Source organism: Lemur catta, chromosome 12, assembly GCF_020740605.2.
Source record: "Lemur catta isolate mLemCat1 chromosome 12, mLemCat1.pri, whole genome shotgun sequence".
NCBI classification, from domain to species: Eukaryota; Metazoa; Chordata; class Mammalia; order Primates; family Lemuridae; genus Lemur; species Lemur catta.
The window spans coordinates 199,215-207,868 of NC_059139.1; positions in this window are offsets into that span (position 1 = coordinate 199,215).

Sequence of the window (8,654 nt, forward strand, 5' to 3'; positions counted from 1 at the left end):
CTGTTGGCTGTCCAACGTTCTCTAAATCCCAGGGGTGGGGACTGGCCTACAGAGCAGGGCTCATCCATGGGCTGTGTCAGGTTCCCTAAATCCCTTGCGGTCTGGTCTACAGACCAGGGCTCAACTGTTGGGATGTCCCAGATTCCCTAAATCCCTAGGGGGGGGCACAGGCCTCCAGACCAGGGCTCACGTGTGGGATGTACCAGGTTCCCTAAATCCCAGGGGGGCCTGGCCAATAGAACAGGGCTCATCTGTACACCGTCCGAGGTTCCCTAAATCTTGGGGGGACTGGCACACAGACCAGGCCTCATCTGATGGCTGTCCCGTTTCTTTAATCCTGGGGGATGGGGGGCACAGGGCTACAAAGCAGGGTTCATCTGTGCGCTGTCCGAGGCTCCCTAAGTCCCTGGAAGGGACTGGTCTACAGACCAGAGCTCATCTCTGGGCAGTGGCACGTTCCCAAAATTGCTGGGGGCCTGGCCTACAACCAGGGATCCTCTGTGGGGTGTCCCAGGTTCCCTAAATCACTGGGGGGGACAGGCCTACAGACCAGGGTCATTTGTGGGCTGTCCCAGGTTGCCTAAATTCAAGGGGGGACAAGCCTACAAGGCCAGGGCTCAGGTGTGGCCTGTCCCAGCTTGCGCAAACCCCTTGAGGACTGATTTACACACCAGGGTTCATCTGTGGGCTGGCCCAGTGCCCTAAATCCCTGGGGAAGACTGGGCTACAGACCAGGACTCACCTCAGCGATGTCCCAGGTTCCCTAAAACTCTTAGGGAACTATCCTACAGACTACAGCTATTCCAGGTTCCCGAAATCCCTGGGGGCCATGCTTACAACCAGGGCTCCTCTGTGGGATGTCCCAGGTTCCCTAAATCCTTGGGGGTGACTTGTCTACACACCAAAGCTTATCTGTCGGGTGTCCCAGGTTGCTGAAATCACTGTGGGACTATCTACAGACCAGGGCTCATCTGTGGGCTGTCCCAGGTTCCCTAAATCCCAGGGGGGGTGTCTGGCCTACAGACCAGGGCCTATCTGTGGGATATCCCAGGTTCCCTGAATCCCTGGAGGGATTGTCTATAGACCAGGCTTGCTTTGTGGGAATCCCAGGTTCCGTAAACCCCAGGGGAGACTGGTCTACAGACCAGGGCTCATCTATTGGGATGTCCCAGGTTCCCTGAATCCCTGGGGTACCGGCCTACAGACCAGGGCTCAACTGCACGATGTCCTATGTCCCTTAAATCCCTCGGGAGACTGGCATACACACAAGGGCTCATCTGTGGGATGTCCCAGGTTCCCTAAATCCCTGGAGGACTGGCTTACTCACCAGGGCTGATCTGTGTGATTCCCGAGGCTCTCTAAATCCCTGGGGGTGACTGGTCTACAGACCGGGGCTCATCTTTAAGGTAACCAAGGTTGCTGATATCACTGTGGGACTGTCTGCAGACCAGGGCTCATCTGTGGGCTGTCCCAGGTTCCCAGAATCCCTGGGGGTCTGGCCTACAGACCACAGCTCATCTGTGGGATGTCCCATCACCCTAAATCCCTAGGAGGAACTGGCATACACACCAGGGATCATCTGTGGGCTCTACCAGGTCCCTAAATCCAAGGGGGAGGGGAGTGGCCTACAGCCCAGGGCTCATCTGTGGTATGTGCCAGGCTCCTTAAATCCCTTGCAGGACTGGCCTACAGACCAGAGCTCATCTGTGGGATGTCCCAGGTTCCCAAAATCCTGGAGGGACTGGCCTACAGACCAGGGCTCATCTGTGGGATGTCCCAGATTATCCATATCCCAAGGGGGATGGGCCTACAGACCAGGGCTCATCTGTGGGCTGTCCCAGGTTCCCTAAATCCCTGGGGAAACTGTCTATAGACCAGGGTTGATTTGTGGGATGTCCCAGGTTCCCTAAATCACTGGGGGGACTGTATATAGACCAGGGCTTCTCTGTGGCCTGTAACAAGTTCCCTAAGTTCCAGGGGTGACTGGTCTACAGACCAGGGCTCATATGTGCGGTGTCCCAGGTTGCTGAAATCACTGTGGGACTGTCTACAGACCAGTGCTCAGCTGTGGGTTGTCCCAGGTTCCCTAAATCTCAGGGGGAGACTGGCTACTAACAAGGGTCTATCTGTGGGATGTCCGAGGTTCCCTACATCCCAAAGGGGACTGGCATAGAGACGGCTTATCTGTGGGCTGTCCCAGGTTCCCTAAATCCCTGGGGGGACTGTCTATAGACCACGGCTGATATGTGGGATATCCCAGGTTCCCTGAATCGCAGGGGAGACTGGTCTACAGACCAGGGCTCATCTGTTGGGATGTCCCAGGTTCCCTTAATCCTTGGGGTACAGGCGTACAGACAAGGGCTCAACTGCGGGATGTCCCATGTCCCTTAAATCCCTCCCGGGACTGGCCTACAGACCAGGGCTCATCTGTGGGCTGTCCCAGGTTCCCTAAGTCCCTAGAAGGGACTGTCCTATAGACCAGGGCTCATCTCTGGCCTGTACCAGGTAACATAAATACCTGGGGTGGACTGGCCTAGAGAGCAGGCCTCCAGTGTGTGCTGTCCCAGGGTGCCTAAATCGCAGGGGCAAATGGCCTACAGACCAGGGCTCATCTGTGGGCTGTTCCAGGTTCCCTAAATCCCAGGGGGGACTGTTCTGCAAACCAGGGCTCATCTGTGGGATATCCCAGGGTCCCTGAATCCATTGAGGGAATGTTTTACAGACCAGGGCTCATCTGTGGGATTTCCCAGGGTCCCTACATCCCAAGTAGAACTGGCCAACAGACCAAGGCTCATCTATGGGCTCTCCTAGGTTCCCTAAATACTTGGGAGGGTTGACCTACACACCAGAGCTCATCTATGGTGTGTCCGAGGTTCCCCAAATCCCTGAGGGGACTGTCTACAGAGCAGGGCTCAACTCAGGGCTATCCCAGTTTCGCTAAATCCCTAGGGGGACTGCCCTACAAACCAGGCGTCATCTGTGGGATGTCCCATGTTCCCTAAATTCCTTGAGGGACTAGTCTAAAGCCAGGGCTCATCTGTGGGCTGTCCCAGTTTCTGTAAATCCCTGGCGGTGCACTGAGCTACACACTAGAGCTACTCTGTGGGCTGTCCCAGGTTCCTTAAATCCCTGGTGGGACTGTCTATAGACCAGGGTTCATTTGTGGGATGTCCCCAGTTCCCTAAATCCCTGGGGGCACTGTTTATAGACCACGGCTGATATGTGGGATGTTTCAGTTTCCCTAAATCCCAGAGGAGACTGGTCTACACACCAGGGCTCATCAGTGGTATGTCCCAGGTTTTCTAAATCCCAGGGGGGACTGTTCTACAGACAAGGGCACATCTATGGGCTGTCCTAGGTACCCTAAGTCCCTGGGGAGTACTGGCCTGCAGACCAGGGCTCATCTGGGGGCTGTACCAGGTTCCCTAAATCCCTGGGGTTCTAGCCTACAGACCAGAGCTCATCTGTGGTATGTCCCAGGATCACTAAATCCCTTGGGAGTCTGACCTACAGACCAGGACTTGTGTGTGGGATGTCCCAGGTTTTCTAAATCCTGCAGGACTAGCCTAAAGAACAGAGCTGTCCAAGGTTCTTTAAATCCCTGGTGGGACTGGTCTACAGACCAGGGCTCATCTGTGGGATGTCCCAAGTTCTCTACATCCCAAGGAGGACTGGCCTACACACCAGTGCTCATCAGTGGTATGTCCCAGGTTTTCTAAATCCCAGGGGGGAATGGGATTCCCTAAATCCCTGAGAGGGACTGGCCTACAAACCAGGGCTCATCTGTGGGATGCCTCAGGTTCCTAAATCCCTGGGCAGACTGGTCCACAGACCAGAGTTGTCCGAGGTTCCCTAAATCCCTGGTAGGACACGGCACAGAACAGGGCTCATCTGTGGGATGTCTCAGATTCCCTACCTCCCAAGGGGGACTGATCTACACACCAGTGCTCATCACTGGGATCTCCCAGGTTTTCTAAATCCCAGGGGGGGACTGGTCTACAGACCAGGGCTCATCTGTGTGCTGTCCCAGGTTGCCATAATCTCTGGGGGTCTGTCTACAAACCAGGGCTCCTCTGAGGGCTCTCCCAAGTTCCTTAAATCCCTGGGGGCACTGGAATACAAACCAGGGATCATCTGTCTGATGTCCCAACTTCCCTAAATCCCTTGAGGGACTGGTCTACAGACAAGGACTCATCTATGGGCTGCCCCAGGTTCCATAAATCTCTGAGGAGGACAGGCCTACAGACAAGGGTCATTTTTGGGCTGTCCCAGGTTGCCTAAATTCAAGGGGGCATAGGCCTACAAACCAGGACTCAGGTGTGGGCTGTTCCAGGTTGCCCAAACCCTTTGGGGACTGATTTACAGACCAGGGCACTTCTGTGGGATGTCCCAGGTTCCCTAAATCTCTCGGGGGGACTGGCCTACAGAGGAGGGCTCCTCTGTGGGCTATCCCAAGTTCCCTAAATCTCTAAGGGGGACTGGCCTACAGACCAGGGCTCATGTGGGAGATGTCCCAGGTTCCCTAAATCTCTCGGGGGGACTGGCCTACAGACCAGGGCTCATCTGTGGGCTGTCCCAGGTTCCCTGAATCCCTGGGGGGACTGTCTATAGACTAGGCTTCCTTTGTGGCCTGTCACAGGTTCCCTAAGTCTTTGGGGTGACTGGTCTATAGACCAGAGCTCATCTGTGGACTCTCCCAAGTTCCCTAAATCCATGGGGGGACTGGCCTAATAACCAGGGATCATCTGTGGGCTATCCCATGTTCCCTAAATCCCTTGAGGGACTGGTCTACAGACAAGGGCTCATCCCTGTGCTGTACCAGGTTCCCTAAATCCCTGTGGGGACTAACCTACAGACTAGAGCTCATCTGTGGCATGGCCCAGGCTCCCTAAATCCCTGACGGGGACTGGCCTAAAGAACAGGGTTCATCTGTGGGATGCCCCAGGTTCACTAAATTCCTGGGTGGCACTGGCATACAGACCAGGGCTCATCTGTTGGGATGTTCTAGATTCCCTAAATCCCTGGGGGGACACAACTCCAGACCAGGGCTCACCTGTGGGATGTCCCAGGTTCACTAAATCCCTTCGTGGGACGGGACTCCAGACCAAGGTTCATCTGTGGCTTGTCCCAGGTTCCCTAAATCCCAGGGGGGACTAGTCTACACACTGGAGCTCATCTGTGGCATGTCCCAGGTTACCTAAATCCTTGGGGGGTCTGGCCTACAGACCAGGTCTCATCTGTAGGCTGTCCCAGGTTCCCTAAATCCCTGGGGCAGACTGGCCTAAAGACCAGGGCTTATCTTTGGGATGTCCTACATTCCCTAAATTCCTGAGGAAGTCTGGCCTACACACCAGGGCTCATCTGTGGGCTGTCCCATGTTCCCTGAATCACTGGGGGGCTGGCCTACAGAGCAGTGCTCCTCTGTGTGCTGTCCTAGGTTCCCTAAATCACTGGGGGGGGGGGGCTGGCCTACAGACCAGGGTCATTTGTGGGCTTTCCCAGGTTGCCTAAATACAAGGCTGGACAGGTCTACAGACCAGGTCTCAGTTGTGGGCTGTTCCAGGTTGTGCAAACCCCTAGGGACTGATTTACAAACCAGGGCTCATCTGTGGGCTGTCCCAGTTCTCTACATCCCTGGGACGCACTGGCCTACAGAGCAGTACTTATCTGTGTGATATCCCAGGCTCCCTAAATCCCTGGGGGGACTGGCCCACACACCAGAGCATTCCCAGGTTGCCCAAATCCCTTCGGGCACTGGCCAACAGACCAGGGCTGATGTTGAGATGTCCCACATTCCCTAAATCCCTGGGGGCACTGGCCTACAGACCAGGGATGTCCCATGTTCCCTAAATTTCTGGGGGGAACTGACCTACAGACAAGGGCTCATCTGCGGGATGTCCTATGTTCCCTAAATTTCTGGGGAGAACTGACCTACAGACCAGGGCTCATCTGCAGGATTTCACAGATTCCCTAAATCCCAGGGGGGGACTGACCTACAGACCAGGGCTCATCTGTGGGTTGCCCCAGGTTCTCTAAATCCCTGTAGGGACTGGCCTTATGACTAGGGCTCATCTATTGGGATGCTCCAGGTTCCCTACATCCCAAGGAGAACTGGCGTACAGACCAGGGCTCATCTGTGGGATTTCCCATGTTCCCTAAATCCCTCGGGGGACTAGCCTACACACCAGGGCGCATCTGTGGGCTGTCCCTTGTTCCTTAAATCCATGGGGGTACTGGCCTACAGACCAGGACTCATCTGTGGGATGTCCCAGGTCCCTAAATTCCTGGGTGGAGTGATCTACACACCAGGGTTCATTGTGGGCTGTCCTAGGTTCCCTAAATCCCTGGTGGGACTGGTCTACAAACCAGGGCTGATCTGTGGGCTGTTTCAGGTTCCCTAAGTCCCATGAGTACCTGTGTACAGACCAAGGCTCATCTCTAGGCTGTCTGAGGTTCCCTAAATCCCTGGGGGGACTGGCCTACAGACCACGGCTCAGCTGTGGGATGTATCAGGTTTCCTAAATCACCTTGGCAAAACTGGCCCATGGACCGGGGCTCATGTGTGGGATGTCCCCGGTTGCCTAAATACCTGGGGTGCCCGGGCTATAGACTACAGATCTTCTGGGGACTCTCCTAGGAGTCCCAATTTGTGGGCGACTGTGACAGCCGTTTAGGTTACCTTAATGCATGTCTTTCTTCCTTTTCTGTAAGAGATCAGGAACTCGCTGGGCAGGGCATCTAAGAAGGCTTTTTCTCCCTGGCTCCAGCACATCCCAGGGTGGGGACAGGACTAAGTGATGAGCAGAGGGCCACTGCAATTCCTGTGCTGACCTGGAAGGGAGGAGCAGCCATTACCCATCTCTTCCTCGTTAGCAGCTCTGGAGCATGTGTGTGATGACCGGAGACCCCGCTCCTGTGGGCCAGGAGGCAGTTGCAGCGGGAGCTGTGAGAGGCAGGAGGAAGGCAGTAGGATACCAGGGTTAGCTCTTTCCACACAGGGAGCCTCAGTCATTTCTGGACACATACAGGCTCCTGTCTCACACCCTGCAGTCTCACTCCTCTAAGCTCTCCTGAGCTCGGCCGTCTGTAATGTGGGTACATCTACCCTATGTTCTATACTGAGGGAGGTGAATTGCGTTAAAAACCTCAAAAACTATAGGTAAAAGGGCTCCTCTTCTGTTTTGTGTCAAAGGGTCTTCCCCAAAGTTCACTTGAATTCAGAAGAGCAACATTCACGCAGCCCCCAGGCCGTCCCAACGTCACACAGTCCTGTGTCGCTGCAGGCGCCCTGGGCAAGGGAGCGGCCTGGGATGTGCAAGGGTGCACACCACATGCTTGAGAGTGGGGCCTCCCACCTCCAGGTCACTCCCTGACAGACACCAGGAACTGTGCCCGCTCAGACCCTGCACCACGGTCACACGTTGTCCTGACAGACTCCACCAACTGTCACTGCTCAGAGTCCAGGCCACGGTCACAGGTTGTCCTGACAGCAGCAACTGCCACTGCTCAGAGTCCACGCCCAGGTCCACAAGTCATCTGAAATTCAAATTCCAACCGCAATGACATATCCACTCACACACACTAGAAAGACTATTGTTAAAAAAAATTGAAGATATCTGTTGACAAGGATACAGAAAACCTGGATACCCTTAAACACTGCTTGTAGAAATATAAAATGGTACAGGCTATGTGTAAACTAGTTGAATCTTCCCTCAAAAATTTACATGCAGAATTACCATAGCTCAACAATTCCATTCCAAGGTACATACTCCAAAGATTAGAAAACAAGTGTTCAAACAAGAACTTGTATATGAATATTTATAGCAGCCCTATTCACAAGAGCTGAAAGGTGCAAAGAACCCAAACGTCCATCAACGGATGGATAAGCAAAATTAGGTATATCATAACCTATTATTCAGCCATAAAAAGGAAAGAGAAAATTGAAATGGAGCAGTTGTTATGGAACACAATATGGCAGTACCTCAAAAATTAAGCATGGAATTCACTTACAACACAGTGATTCCACTCCTGGGTATATACTGAAAAGAACTGAAAACAGGAACTTGAACACCCACGTTCATGGCAGCACCATTCACAGTGCCAAAAGATGGAAGCAACCCAATGTCCACTGACAGATGAGTAGATAAATAAAATGTGGTCCATCCACACAGTGAAATATAATTCAGACTTAAAAATGAGGAAATTCTGACATACGTAACATCATGCTAAGTGAAACAACCCAGGCAACACAACGACAAACAGAGTATGCTCTACTTATGAGGTACCTGGAGTAGTTTCCAGGGGCTCGGGGAAGAGAAAATACGAAGTGAGTGTTTAACAAGAACAGGGTTCTACTTGGGGAAGATGAAAGAAATTCTGGAGATGGATGGTGGTGATGGTTATACAACAATGTGCATGTGGTTCATGCCACTGAAGTGTGCACTTAAGAACGGTGAATGCAGCCGGGCATGACAGCTCACGCCTGTAATCCCAGCCCTCTGGAAGGCTGAGGCGGGTGGATCGCTCGAGGTCAGGAGTTCGACACCAGCCTGAACGAGACCCCATCTCTACTAAAAAGAGAAATAAAAATTATCTGGACTGGCCAGGCGCGGTGGCTCACGCCTGTAATCCTAGCCCTCTGGGAGGCCGAGGCG